This window comes from Camponotus vicinus, unplaced genomic scaffold (assembly GCF_025532165.1).
Source record: "Camponotus vicinus isolate PSW18456_S1 unplaced genomic scaffold, iyCamVici1.0 SCAF_3, whole genome shotgun sequence".
Classification (NCBI taxonomy): Eukaryota; Metazoa; Arthropoda; class Insecta; order Hymenoptera; family Formicidae; genus Camponotus; species Camponotus vicinus.
In genome coordinates this window covers 20,994,637-21,008,189 of record NW_028141967.1, presented here as the reverse complement: position 1 = coordinate 21,008,189, position 13,553 = coordinate 20,994,637, and the positions used below count along the sequence as shown (strand labels likewise).

Sequence of the window (13,553 nt, the reverse complement as noted above, 5' to 3'; positions counted from 1 at the left end):
AGGAGATATTTTTATTTTTATCTTATCCTGTTACGTCACGGCAAATCTGCGGTGCCATCATTCGCGATATTGATTAATTGCACAGTTAATGAAAATAATATAACGAATTATTGATTTTTAATCCAATTTACTTAATAAAACCTTGATGTTATTGATATAAACAGATGTTTAGTGTATGTTACTATTTTTATAGAGAAAATCTCACAAGAAGAATATCGTGCAGAATGTAATCGCACTATGTATCTTACCGGATGATTTTTTGTCGTCATCTATAATTTGTAGATTTCTTTTAATGGCGTATTAACCAACTCTTGGAATTTCGAGCGACATACTTTTATGAACTGAATATTCATACGGTGAATTTCTTTGGTATTTAAAGCGTACGAGGCGAAATGAGCGTAAGCGTTACACCTGCAGTAGTTATCTTCGTAAGGATATGCATAAGAAATAAGGCACGATAATTATTAATAAGCGAGCTGTGCTTTGAAAAATCATTCTGCTGTAATTAGTAATGTGTCTCGTGTAACTTTTAATTTAATCGCGTCGGCTGAGTAATAATCATCGAATATTTTATCCTCGCAATAATGTATCGGCACCTAATAATTCCAATAATAACCGTAATTAATGTAATTCGTATTTAATTATAATCGTACCAAGTTAGACTCGCGAATATACTTGACTGTCGCGGATAGTTATCATTCTTGTTGCGTGAATGTTGCCTTCGCTGTTTTACGAAAATTTGCGGTCGGACATAGTAATGCTCATCATACTCGTGAACGTAATCATTTAATAGTATATCATTTATACGTCATTGGAAATAATATTTCCGATGCTCTCTGCGTCGTCTATATCCACTCGTCGGGAAAGATGGAGGCAACACGCCTACACGAAATATAATACAGTTAAAGAGGACAGAACGGACACTATTGCATTAGGATATATTCGCGTTAGTCGTTTTTATCCTACATGTTTTACGATTCCCATGACGTGCGCAAAGAGAGCGAGAGAGAGAAAGAATCCTGGGGAGTCTTGTCTCCCTCGCGCGTCTGCCGTGCGCATCTTATTCGTTCCCGTCCTCCCGGGGTTCAGATGTGGGTTTCAGTGTTGTCACAGTGGCTACACACCCCGACGATAAACTCGGGGAATTCGCCACGCCGGTGCTGGCGACCCCGACATGCCGCGCCGATGGAAAACCGAAGCAGAACCGTCGCGGTATTAACATGAGAACACCGTGACCAATCGATTCGGCGCACCATACTCCCTCGGATCTCTTTATTACGCGAAATTCCTTTTTTGCTCGCCTACGTACGCTCGCGTACGTCCGCGCGCGTTGAAAAGGCTCGCGCAACCATTGTGCGAGTTTCGGACAATAGTCGCGAAGTAAGCGTGGGAATTTTACGTTGGAAGACGATAATATGTTCGAGGATCCGATATTCCAATTAGTAATTAGCGTTCGGTCTTCTCGGTGTAGATATCTCTTGGCTCATCTCTCTATATTTAACCGTATACGTTATACGTTTCATTAAACCGTAAGCTTCACACAGTTGAGGCTTATAAGCGTCACGACATGTCACGTCGCCATGGACTCGACACGCGATGATCATCGTCATCCACCGTCGAGAGCAAAAGAATCAGAACCGGCGAGGGAGGAAGAGAAGGGAGAAGGCGAACCGGCGATGAAGCGACCGGGGGAGAGCGCGCGCGAGGACATCACGAAGCGGAACCCAAACGTCGGCCGGAAGTTGCCGGTCACGTGGCTTAGGCAACACGCAATTGTGTCCGGCATAATAAAGCACATCGGCTCTATCTGTCCGTGGAAATGCAACACGCTCTCTCCCAGGGCAATCCAGGAGCGACTCATTGATTTATGCTCTCCTGACAGATCTCTGTCATTTCTCTTTCTCTCTCATTCTCTCTCTCTCTCTCAATCTCCCTCATCATACATCACATGTGTGTGTATGTGTCGAAACGCGGCTTCCATAGAACGTGGACCAACCCTCTCTCGACCATTTCGATAGAACGTCATGTTAAAGAGATCGGACTAACCGAGAGCAGCTTCTTCCGGATGATAGAAGTTATTGACTCTACCAGCCGCAATTAATCTGTGGAAGCAAAAGGGGAATTAAACGTTGAGAATTAAATATGATAATAAACGTTTATCATATTTAATTAAATGTTAAATGATAACATGAAGTAAATATATGTATATTACATTATACATGTGTGTGATACATATATGTATATTAAAGAATAGATTAGTAGAATAAAATAAAAGAATAACTCCATTAGCCGTTGGAAAAATAATCACAATGAGAATAGAATATCTAAATAATTATTTTATAATGATATATGAATAAAACAAAAGATTTTAAAAATTAAAAACCTCCATTGTCACAGTTTTCACGAAGCTGCGAAAGCGAACCACTATCGAAATACAAGATTAACCGCTAGTGTACCGGTGTTTAAATCCGCGGTAGGTTTTGCTTAGGGCGGTAATAAAGCACGGCTAGCTCGACGCGAGCGAGCGTATTGCGCGAGTTCTGGAAACAAGCCACGGCTTTCTCGGACATCGCATTGCAGAATTACGTGAAACTTCCTGAGAGATGTTGGTGGTAACGACGTTGCAAATTACCCCACGCGAGACGCGTAGAAACGCGCGCGCTTCATCAAGAGGTCGAGCATTAGGCGCGATTACGAGCGTTGTTATGGAGCTAAACGTTGTAATTGGAAAGCTGAAGCACGATAATACGATCTGACAACGTGATGGATACTATTAGGCTTTGTCAAAAGTCAGTAATCTTGTAATCTCTCGCTACGATAAAAGTGAGTCTATTAAATTTAAAATTGACGCGAACACAAGATAGATTATATATTTATTTAACATTTCGTACAAGATTTGTATGGATGTGTATAAGCGATTCTCTTCTCTCTTTCTCTCCCTCTCTCGGAAGCTTGAGGCAATTTGACAATTCGAGATATCCCGAGTTTGAAGTGCTACAAAATGCAACAACTTCGCCTATTCGCAATGTTGCGTATTGTGCGTTGGCCGCGCCGAAAGCTGCTCGCGATATTGACAGTTACGCGTTATTTGGACATGGCGGCGTGCACACGCGCGCATACAGGCACGTATCGGGCATTTGCATACGTGATTATACGTCTAGAGTCGATCGAATTGCAGTTCGCGCGGCTGGAAGCGAGTCGAGCCGCACTTATATCTTTATGTACCTGTCGCGTACGCCGTTCGTATTTACGTGTCGACCGATCGCCGCGAATAATTTCTCGGCGTCGTTTTTGCGATCGAAATTACGAAGTGAGACATTTGCCGCGCACCCTCCCCGCGACCGTCTTTCGATCGAATTTCGATGTGTATACTTTCGACACGAGCCAGATACATATTACTTATCGGTTACGCGCGATATTTATACACGTCCAGTTTTTTTCGCTCGCGGCACATAATGTAATCCTGACCGCGATATTTTGCGAATTATAGTTTACTGGCGACAAATTGCAAATCCGAACCGCATAATAAACGTCTGTCGACAAGATTGTAAGAGTAATTTAATCGGATAATATTTTTACGTTTTTTCGTTTTGCCCATTTTTCTCATGGACGTGCACATCGTAGGCTACGATAATCGCACCGGTTTTTCCAACTGACCGCAGCGATGCGTTCGGAGCAGGATCGGCCGGAATCTCACGGGTGATTGTGCGCAAAAAGGACGAGCGATTTGGCGATGGGGTCGGAGACGACGACGACACCCCGTATCGTTATCCCCGAGGCAGTATTATTTGTTAGCAATTTTCCGAGCTGTCGGACGGCGCGACGCGCCGACGTGTGCGTATGCTGTCACCCCAACGCGGCGAGAGCCGGTCTCTTCCGATCTCGACGCGCGATCGTTATTGCGGTCATTGTCATTGTAATGCCGTCGGGAATAATGGATAATGCGAAAGTGGTGCGCGCGTGCCGGTATAACGCATCCCCGACGTAACTTGCCGACTCGTCATAGGCGCCGGCGAGCATTCGATATTACGTCGGAATAAATTCCCGACTGCTGCATCCGCCGAGTCAGCGGAAAACCCTCTCTACTCGTCAACAAAAGACGAGATTTCTCACACTTTTTACTTATTCTTCATCGAATGGAAGCGATTAATTAGACTTTGACGCGGGATTAAATTTATCGAGATAAATTGATTTCGAAAGTATGATGACTGCACAGTCACTGTGTTGTCAAATTTGTTTAAGACTTAGAGCTCTTAGAATAACACCGACCGGTAACAGATTTTTGATGAATACGGAATTGATTTCCCTGGCGCAAAATACACGATTGGATTACGTCATTGAAGAAACGAGGGAAACGACGCAGCGCTGGCAAGGAGGAATCAATGCCGCGGGATCAAAGAAAGAAAGGACTGTAAAATTCAGGAAGGAACATTAGGGAGAAAGGGTGGTGTCGGTTCGCCGATCCCCTTGGGTGCTGGCTCGAATTAGGGGTGAGCCAACGGGAAGAGCCGTGTTTATTGACACAGGAAGTGATTGCTGCGCCCATGGCGCGAGCGGGTCGAGGGGAAAGGGGGAAATCTCGCGCAACGGCGTCGTGCCATACGACACGAGGGTAGAGGGAAGCGCCTCGGAAGGTTCGACCCTTGGTTGACGTATTTGCACCGTAATCCCATGATAAATTGCCAAAAGGCCGTGCCGGCACGAGCGGCATGGGATAAGCTCTATTAATTTTGCGTTATAAACTCGACTATCGCGCGCGCGCGCGTCGTGCTCGCATTATGGAAACATAAAGTTACCCCGGTACATCCATTTATTGCTGGTCCGCGAACTCATACGATCTGTTCAGTCGCCAATAAAAAGACTTACATATTTATTATTTCGTGAACAAATAGTATAAAATATTAATTATATTTTCGAAATATATATAATATATTATTTTACGATTAATTTAAATCGCAAGATTTTAACAAGTTTAACGCACCACCGAGTGACAATCGTGCATAGTTTAATTTCCTGGTATAGTTCTGTCATAATAATTTTACGTATCTTCCGCAAGAGTAACTAGATTGCGAGAGTGATGTTTATGGGAGCATTAAAATTTTTCTCGTTTCGATCAGCGAAAAGTCTCGCATCTCGCGAGAATACAAGCGACACGATGCTTCATTCTTTCAAGGCGATAAATCATCGCGTGAGCTGTAAACCCCATAGAAGGCAGTAGAATTAATTGCGCTTGCGCTACTTTGGTCGAGATCTCTACTGCCGTCAAGATTTATACCTTTTCGCCGTTACGGAAAACTGTTAGGAGGGAATAAAATTTTAGTGTCGATATATAAGAAAAAGAGAGTTAGCGTTTCTGCAGATTTATAGAGGTGATCTCTGAGTAATGTGTGTTACGTCATGAACTGGAATATATATGTTGCGAACAATGTTATCATTTTGCGCTAATTAAATCTGTCGCTGATTTCTGCGCGCTTGCATCAGTTTCTCGTGTAATGTATCACCTGTCGAAGGAGGAAAGACTATAACTGATATTCCAGCACGCGGTGCCGGTATGCGCAGATGAACCAGTAGATACGGTATTGATGATCTCACGAGTCTCGGAACGATCTATCGAGGCCCAAATCCGTCCGCGTGACGCGCTCTAGTCAACGGTCGAAATTGTTTTTAAGCCTGATACATCGACACAATTTCGACGTATCAGATGGCGCAGCGCCTCCCTCCTTTATCTATCCTTAATGCCGATTAATTTATCAAGGCCTAGTCGAGATAAGCGAATTGGCTTCCTCTGTTTGGGCGATACGGTCGCGAGACGTTCGAAACGACGGTGTTTGCACGACTAAGGGGAAAAAAAGGAAAAAGATATGGAGAGACACCGAGCGAAATGATTTCGTGTTCAGACACGAGGAAGACGTTTGCCAACGCTGTGCTTTGCATTTTGATTGAATAACGACGAGCATCGTGGCACAAGACACGCCGAACATTTGTCATTCGCACCACCGTGATCACTGATAAGTTCGGGCGAGACGAAATTTAAAAGGTAGACGAATGGTATTGGGTATATGTCTTAAATAGAAAAACATATGTTTCTTGTGTTGCATGTAATATATTGACGCGTTTTTACACTTAGCGCCTATCGCTTTTCATGTATATTTCAACAATTTGTACGCTGCACTTCTGAATCGATTTAACATGCTACTCTTTCCTTTGGCTCTCTCATATAAATATGATTATTACATCTCCCTCTTTAATATTAATTAGATAATTAATAGTAAAGAGGGAGATGCATTAATTAATTAATGTAATATTATGATAATAAAAATGCAGTAAACATATAAGAATTTCAAAGAATAATAACAAGTCATTAATTATCGCATGAGTTTTTTTTGTAATTCATAATTTCATTTATTTTTTTTTGCTACATATATTTTTGATTAATATTGATATTTTGATTAATATTGAATTTTCGCATTTTCAAAAAAGATTGAGAAAAATTTCTTCCATTGTTCGAAGATATATGTTGTCGAACATTTACTGCCGTCAATAAGTAAGGCATTGTTCGGCCGTGACTCTTAAAAGTGAGTACGACGTTTCGAACCGATTTTTGCGTGTTTTTCCGTGCAAATGCTAATAATTATAATCGGCGCGAAAGCACGTAACGTTCGTGTTGCCATTACGTCGTCGTGAATCGGAAACCGCATGCTATTGTGCGCCCGTGATCGACGACAAAAAGAAATCTCCCCCTCGTTCGCTTTTACTTCGAACTCGACGATTTGTATTAATGAAAGCGGAAAGAAAGCATTGCGAAAAAAATGTATGAGCGCAAAGGGATCGCGAAAATTAAATTGAATCTCCAAGGGATCAGCGATCGCCGGAAGTTTTTTATAGCCGGTGATTTCTCGTGTTTCTCGAAAGCCAATTATCTCACACACACTTTATAATTAATAAATCTCTTTCATTTTCCCCATATGATTGAAATTCTACAAATATCAATTTTACAAGATATACGTGAAACGCACTTCACGCGTGTACCAAATATTTGTTTCAGTCGCGGCATTTATCTTTGATGAATTTACAATTAAACAGCCTTCGTTTTGTTTTTCATGTTTTTATTTCTACCTGCTTGAAATCTCTCGTCGAGCCGAGCGCCATTTCTCACTATTCTCGTCTCCCGTGCTTTACCCCTGTTAATACTTTATAATTAACAACTTTATCGTGATTAACTGCCTTAACACCGGTCCTGTTATATTACGTGCCGGTTTCGCGTGCGCGTCACTTCACCCATACGACAGATAAGCGATCGTGAGGTTAACGATGCGCGAGAGGCTATTCCTTTTCCCGCGCGCACAAAAATGCATTCTTACGACCTTGAGGACACGTCGATTATATATCCCCGGGAGATAATATCCCTGTCGGGGCGTGCTGGACCGAAGGCAGGAATGCAGCAGGCCCGGGGACTTACATCTTTTTCCGCGATTCGGCGCATAAATAAACGCCGTCGGACAGTTTCGGGGCCCGTTTCCAGGGACCCCCGTCTCTAGGCGCCGCTCTTTTGTCTTAGCTAATAGAACACGCGTTCCTGCGCGTCCCTTTCGTAAAAATGCCCGAAATGTCCAGTCGTATAATGCTCGTTCGATCGGTCTCTTCTGGATTCCGTTTCTCTTGCTTCTTGTCCTACTCTCCTCGCGCGACGTATCGTTCTCCGTCTCCGTCTTTCTTAGCTGTGTGCAACAAATGCTTTTTCTTCTTCCTTTTTTTTACCGTCATCTTTCCCTCTCGACTTCGTTCCGCCTGTCGATTTTCGCGGTGAGTCGAAGAAATCGTCTGTGATCGCCTTAGTCGACCATTAATTGCTCCAAGGCCACTTGGGAAGTGTCTGCGGAACCAGGACGTTAATTAATTTATGAAAAAGAGGCGTTGAAAAAAATACCCCTTGACTCTCAATGCGCACCCGCGCAATTTTGCAAATTCATCTCCAATCGCCGCACGAATTCAGATCAACCGCGTCACGCCAGCTACGTAAAGAAGAGTCATAAATGCGGCAGAATAAACGAAGAGAGGCAAAGGGATGAAGTTTAAGTTGCCTCTAAAAAGCGAGAACGGTACCATCGATATTCCATCGATGTTCGACGAAACATCGCTCGAAGATCGAATCGTTAAAAGTCCCCTTTACAACGAATCCCTCTTTAATTAGTCAGTCTTGAAGGGAACTGACGCCGGCTACATAAGAATCGGAATCCACGGCGGCGTTCACGCGGATTCCCGTTCTTAACGAGAGGAATGCAGCCAGTTAGAGGAGTGTACCTCTTCGTCGAGATTATTAATTTCTGTTCCCGTGGTCGAAACGGCTCTTCCAAGAGGCTGCAGATAGAATTGGATCGACGGCTCTTCTCCCCGAGAGTGCGACGGCGAGAGAGATAGCGTTAGGCGGTTACCGTAGGATAATGGACGCAGAGGAACGGAGAGAGAAAAAGGGGGAGAGAAAGAGAGAGACCAGGAGGCCAAATAGGAAAAGAGAAGAGGACGAGATCCGGGGGGAAAGGAGAAATCCTGGCGCCACTCTTGGCATACCGCTCGCTCGCTTCGTTCGCTTCGGCATGGGCTCGGGATGATCTCTTCTCTCTCTCTCTCTCTCTCTCCCTCTCTCTCTCTCTCTCTCCCTCTCTCTCCCTCTCGCGTGCGTTCTCGTCCCGCATTTCGATCCCACACTGATACCGCCGGTCTCATCCGAGTGTGCCTAACTTATTGTCTTATTATTGGACCACCTAGAGAACGAAGCCAGCCCGATCGCTGAGCCGCGCCGCATCGGCCACTTTTCCCGCCGCCTCGAATCGACCATGATTCGCGAAAAAGACGTGTACGTTGAGCGTAGATGGAAGAATGGTACACGATTAATTACATCGTCGATAAGTCTAGGGTGACAGCAAAGAAATAGGAGTGTAAGTTTCATACTTTTATGTCTATTCGATACGATCAACTTTGGTAATTTTATTAATGTAGAAAAAAAATAACGGGATTATCAAACATCTTCCTCGGGAGATCTTCCTGCGATAAACGGCTCTCAAGCATGATGACATGATGTTTTGCGATCGATCGACGAATTCGTCATTTGGAGGTATGCCGAAGCCAGAATCCGCCACTTTTCGGAGATAAACCGCACGTTGCTCCGGCGGTATATCGAATCGAAGTCGCGGCGGAGATTCCCGGATGCCGATGTTATAGTCGGACGACCGGAGAATAGTACAGATTCCACGACGTCCCGCCGGAGAGAGGAGATTCGGTGATTTGCCGGTACGACACGACGGACACGCACCGGCGCTTGTAACGCGGGCTTGTAGCCGGAGCTCCGACCGCTCGTCGTGCCGATAAACACTTCAGTGCCTGTGGGATGTCCGGACTGACAGTCGAAGTTACGCTGATGAACTCCGAGAGGAGAGAGCGCAACCGGCGAAGAAAGAAACGGCCCGGCAACGATGATATTTCTCGTGATTCCTCGAGAACCGGCCAGTGAATCGATTATTTTCTGGATATTAAGTACGCGGAGAAAGAATCGAATATCGTTCATATGAAAATATTTAAGACGACGTATTTAATAACTAAAATTTAAGATATTAACGCACGTAAATGGTTCTCTTGATTATAGTATATCTGAATTAAATTACAATTGACTTTGATACATATTAAATTTTTTAAATAAAAATTTATAAAAATTAAAACGTATACATATATAAAACGAATTAATTATAAATTTAAAAAATTAATTGAATAATATGAAAAATATAAACATATATTCTCATTAGGCGACAAAATATTGATGTGCGGTTTACGTCCCTTAAAAAAAAACATGGTGTTAGTCACATAATAGCACTATTAGAAGTGCTAAGATGTTACAAAACAGAACTTACAGTTTTATTGTCGGAGTCGAGCGTGCCAATGACTCGTGTTTATTAGAAATACAAACATTCGAAGGGAACAATAAGCAACAATAGCAAATGGTCTGACCTGACCAGACAATCATTGACGGCGGGCGACGTTCTCGGGTCTGGTTTGGCGACACGTTGATGAGATTGAAACAAAAGAATCCTTCGATTTCGAAAGTTAAACCCCCCGTGGTGCGAGAAACTCTGGGGGGTTGGCGGCGCCATGAGCTGTCATCACGTGTCAAACGCTTGGCTATGATATCCAGGTAGATCCGGGATCCACCTTTGGTCAATTTTAGATCCAGCTACCATTTCCCTCAGACTATATCTTGGCGTACCAAAAATTCTATTCGGCATTCGATTGTTGTTTCTCTCGAGATTATATGCTCAGATAGCAAAGCCTTAATGCTCGCATCCCGTTAAATTTCCATTCTTTTTCAGGACTATCTCTTATTAATTATTCACGTATTCTTATTAATTATTCGCATTCAATTCGTAAATTTAATGAATTTTGTTTATGAGAATTTTTTCCTCATTCAGATTTATTATTTAAACAAAATACTTTATTATAAAAGAAACCTCGTATATTCTACTAACGTTTTTATCAACGCTTTTCTCTCATATTTTTATCTAACATTTGATCTAGTATTTACGGAGATAAAAATAAGATTCATCAATGAGTTGAGATGAGAATGAAATAAATTGACCTCGATAACCGTCCTCCGCGAGGTTGATACACTCATATAAGAGTGATCAACGAGCACCGTTAGCGCCAGGGAGAACAAAGATAAAAGCGCTGACCGCCCTACAAAAGCGACAAAGACGGCTTTGGCGCGGGAAGAGGAAAGAAGCGGGGTGATGAGGGGAATGAAACACGCGTGGCGGCTACGTGTGGTTACGCCTACCCTGAAATCTACGAAAATTACCAAGTTTCCATGGTGGTATCGTGCGTAAGAGCCATCGGTCGAACGCATGCGCCGCTTAGGCGATCTGGTTAAGACATCTACCGGGCGTCCCGCGTCCACGGATCAGCAATTGTCCGCCGATCGGCCGCGTACGGGCCGGTCCAGCCCAGACAATAGTTGCCCGGCCACGTGGTATGCGCCGGACCACACACGCCGGCGCCGTAACCACACCGAAAGAAAGGGTGAACATACGAGCGGCGGCCGGTGTAAACGTATTTCAAACACCAGCCTACGTGGAAACGATAAATAAACTATAACTAACCGCCCTCCGCGAGCCGGTGACAGGTGAATGGCGAGTCCTCTTGTTAGTCCCGAAGAGAGAGAGCAAGCCTCTCCTCTCTCGAATGGTAGAGCGCCCATTTTCTCTCTTTCTCTCTCCCTATCTATTATCTCTCTTTTTCTTTCTCGATGAAACTCTCAAACACCAAGCTTAGGTGCTCCGTCGTCGTTGCTGCTAGCGAGAGAAGTCGCTGGCTTCCTCTCGTCGTCGCCTTTACGCGTAGTCAGAATATTGTGCACGTCGAGGTATCGATATAATGGAGAACAAAGGACAATATATACCATTTTTTTTTTCGTAGGCGCGATTAATCGGAGCGATTAATAATTGTAGATTTTTACACGGTGGAATGACGGTATATCTGAAAAAAGAACCGCATTTTCCGGCAGCATGTTTTTTTATTAAATTATATGAATCTTTTTTAAAAAGATTATACGTATATTACATGTGCATTTATTTCCATTCAGTGTACTCTCAAGAGATAATAAATATTATCTTAATATTTATATTAAAATAGATTATTAGTGATAATCATAAATTGTTATTATTAATCTTACAACAAGAGTTACGAGTTTTATAAATTCTATTTTAGAGTAAATCTTTACACTTATATTTTACGTAACATATAAATTATATTTTGAGTTTATTCTAATCTGTATATTATTGAAGTAACAGATGTTACTTATTAAAGCACAAATTATTCATAATAATCATAAATTAGAATAGTTTATCTCTTATTATTACCTAACAGTAGAGAGCAGTTTCGTGAGTGCCACAAATTTGCATCGCGATATAGAGCAAACGAGACGCCTGCGAGCAAAAAAGTTTCCTAAGCGAAGCCTTAAGAAGACCTAATTTTAAGCAAATTTAGTAACCATTCTTCATGAAATTGGTTAAGCGTGTCGCTCGTCTACCTGGACTTAGGACCCGTTACGCCTATCCAATATTTCTCGACATTGTCGCGATACAACTCAGGTACAGTCCTATGATTGCCCCGCTCTCCGTACCAATTGGATTAAATGTATCCATTACTATTGTCGCCCTGAATAGTTCTCCTACGACTCATATTCGATGCCGAGGCTTGTTATTCAGATTTCATCTAATGTCACTCATTTTTCACCGCCGGTCACACACAATGCCTCTCCTCGTTTAGATTATCCGCATAACTTTCCAAGGAGGAATTAGGCAATCTCAAACGATCCACATCGAGGATCGCTCTTTTGATTTTCGCCGCTAGGAGAGGACATATAGGCGAAATGCCGCATGAAGGAGGACATCTTCTTTCTTTTCCGGCCTCTGTTTTCGAACTCGTCCGATTTCCGGCTCGTTGGAGCGCTGCACCGGACGTTTTCGGAACGTCGAAACAAAACGACGAGCCTCTATCTGATTCGGCGCTCTGAAATTATTCGGCCTGCCATTTGAAAATTTCGCTGCATGGTCGACGTCGGCGAAATAAGGTCTTTGTTAAGGATTGAGAAAAAGTCTTACGAAAACTCATGCATGGACTCGCAAAGAATTGTGAAGAGTAATGTTGCTTTGCTTTAATGATTTACAAAAAAAGAGTTCACATTATTTTATATAATCATATTTAATCATTAAATTATATTAAATGATTTTCTTTTTACATATTATGTACTATTAAAATATTATAATAAATTCTACGACTAAATATTTGTCATTAATTTCAAATGGTTTTTTATAATTAACTTTCTTCTACAATTCTTTAATAAGGTTCAAATTCTGACTCAATCACTCGTCACAATTCTTTATAAAGCTGTATAAGTTTTTGCAAAATGTTTTCGAAGTTTAAATTTTTCTTCTTTTTCCACTTTCAATTTTCAATCTTATCTATTTTGATGCTTTAAATAATTAGATTACTTTTTTTAACTAAACTATTTAATCTACAAAAAGTTTTTCTTTTAATTATCTCAGTGGGAAACTATTTATTCATTATTTCCTTGAGATACAAAATAGGAACTTAATTTCTATGTAAATGAAACTTGTCTTCTAGAATTCATAAACGTCAGAAAATTGAGATTGAAAATAGGAGGAAAATTTCGATTTAATTTCAAACTTAGATTTATACGATCGAAAGGAGAACGCATCTTTCCGATACACATCGTTTCTGCCGCTTGTTGAGCGCGTACTTTATCACGAGATTCCCGATGCCCTTCGCGCAATATGTGTCGGCCATCAAGACAATCAGCCATAAAGGAGCATGGAAACGCGGTAGTGCAGCATAATCATTACGAATGAGAACAAGCGAACGGAGAAGCAAAGGAAAGCGAGAGAGAGAGAGAGAATGTAGAAGAGAAAGTTGGAAGACAGACGAAGGAAGGAGAAGCGGACGAGGACATCAAAGAGGAACTACTGCTCGCCGACGTCCAGGGAACT

The 13,553-nt window shown here is 42.3% G+C and overlaps 2 long non-coding RNA genes across 5 annotated transcripts in view; one reads left to right on the top strand and one right to left on the bottom strand.

The window, feature by feature from the left end:
- The window catches only part of LOC145969354 (uncharacterized), a 211,018-nt gene that overhangs the window by 41,388 nt on the left and 156,077 nt on the right, over positions 1-13,553 (bottom strand). The gene's annotated exons all lie outside the window — the stretch shown is intronic.
- LOC145969356 (uncharacterized) overlaps positions 1-13,553 on the top strand; it is a 79,998-nt gene that overhangs the window by 55,141 nt on the left and 11,304 nt on the right. Inside the window, exons 5-6 of one of the 3 annotated variants that reach the window (XR_014438055.1) lie at positions 8,767-8,936; positions 8,998-9,650. The exons of the other annotated variants lie outside the window; for them this stretch is intronic. This is a non-coding gene — a long non-coding RNA (uncharacterized LOC145969356). Of the gene's footprint in view, positions 1-8,766; positions 8,937-8,997; positions 9,651-13,553 lie in introns of those variants that run through there. 3 annotated transcript variants of the gene reach the window in all.